Genomic DNA, 1719 nt, shown 5'->3' with positions numbered 1-1719 from the left:
AAGCGCGTGGCCGCGCCATCGACGGGGCTCCAGCCCGCCCAGGTAACGCGACGGCGGGGGACAGCCTCGGAAAAACTGAAGGGGAAACTGAGGCCCGGTGAAGGGACCCAGCTGGCCTAAGAGCACGCGGCCGGGCAGTGGCCGCCTCCCCCGGCCTCTAGGGGGCAAGTGAAGGTCACACTTAATAAGTTTTCAAAGGCTCTTCGAAGGGCCTCCGGCTGGGCTGGAGTTTTTCCCACCCTACCTCCTTCCATCGTGGATACACTCAACAAACATTTCCCAGAGCCCTCTCCTTGCCAGGCCCTCCAGCTCGGGCGAAACATCCCAGGTCTCTGTTCTCGCGGCGCCCAAATAGCAGGGGAGGGGCTCCAGGCAGGCGAGCACACAGGGCGGGGAGGGGGGAAAGCTCCGCGAAGGAAGGAGAGGAAACCACGCGGGATAAAGGGCAAGGGGGGCCGCGAGCAGAGGCAGGAGCGCCGGGAACGAGGAACGAAGCGGGAAGGGAGGAAAGGAGGCCGAGGCTTCCGGAAGACTCGGGGTCCCATCCCCATTGAGCAGAGGGCTAGAGCGGGACCTGGGGGAGGGAGAGGTCAGAGGTCAAGGCTGTGCGTGGAGCGTGGGCCGTGGAGTGGGGGAAGGGGCGGACAGACTCCTCCCCGCCGGCAGGCAGGGCAGAGGGTGACGGAGGAAACGCGGGGAACTCCTCCGTGCTGGAGGAAACGTTGGGAACTCCTCGCCGGCCTCGCGGTCCCCCACAGCCCACGGAGTGCCACTCCCAGTCCCCACAGACTCCACCTGCGTCGTCCTGTGCTGAGGGTAGAGGCCGCAGGGCTGGGGCCGGGAGTGACCCGGCTTAGAGCTGCTGTTTCCCAGCTGCACAGGTCCCAACCGCTGGTTCTGGAGATGAGGCGGGCTTGAGGTCCCCCAGTCCCGGTTTCAGGGGTGGAGAGTGTGACCCGCAGGTTTAGGATCCCAGGGCCTGTGCAGTCACACGGCCCTTCCCTTCGCTCAGAAAAGCCCGGGGCTGGGTTTCATGCTCAACCACTGCCAACTTGAAATTCCTAGGTTTTGAATCGGGCCCCGCGTTTGCATTTTGCACTGGGCCCCGAAAATTCTGTGGCTGGCCCTGCCCGGTGTGAAGCTCACAGAGCCCCAGTATAGGCCGCCCTTCTATGGCTGGGGGCCGGGATGAGGGACCGGGGTCTGCTCTCAGCTTGCCCCCAAGGGTCCCTGACCCCAGCCCAGAACGGGGTGGAGCTGGAAAGAGCCCACAACTGCTTCCTCTGCCCAACCACTTCTATGGCTGCACCCTGGTGTAGCTCCCTCCGTGGTCATATGCTGTGTTTACTGGCGTAATTGTTTCTCAGTCCTAGATGCTCCTTGGGGCCAGGGAATATGATCTGTGCTCCGCTGCAGCCTCGCGCCCAGTGACGCATGGGGGCCCTGGTAAATATCGGTCGGATGAACTAATCTTACACATAAAACAGAAATCATTTCACTTTTTTAATACGACACGTGGCTGTTCCCTAAGTCGCCCTGGGTTAAATACAGACTCTACAAGATGCTAAAAACCGTTTACATTTAATTCACCAGACGGTGCGCTCCACGAGGTCAGGGGCCTGGCCCCCCTGGTTCAGGGCTGTGCTTATGCCTGCAACCACGCGGGCCCGCGGGGGCAGCCTGGAGAGAAAGGCGCTCCCAGCGCCCCCAGGCCCGGCT

The sequence above is a fragment of the Colobus angolensis genome, unplaced genomic scaffold, assembly GCF_000951035.1.
Source record: "Colobus angolensis palliatus isolate OR3802 unplaced genomic scaffold, Cang.pa_1.0 Scaffold156, whole genome shotgun sequence".
In the NCBI taxonomy this organism is placed as follows: Eukaryota; Metazoa; Chordata; class Mammalia; order Primates; family Cercopithecidae; genus Colobus; species Colobus angolensis.
Note: the sequence above shows the minus strand (reverse complement) of the source record.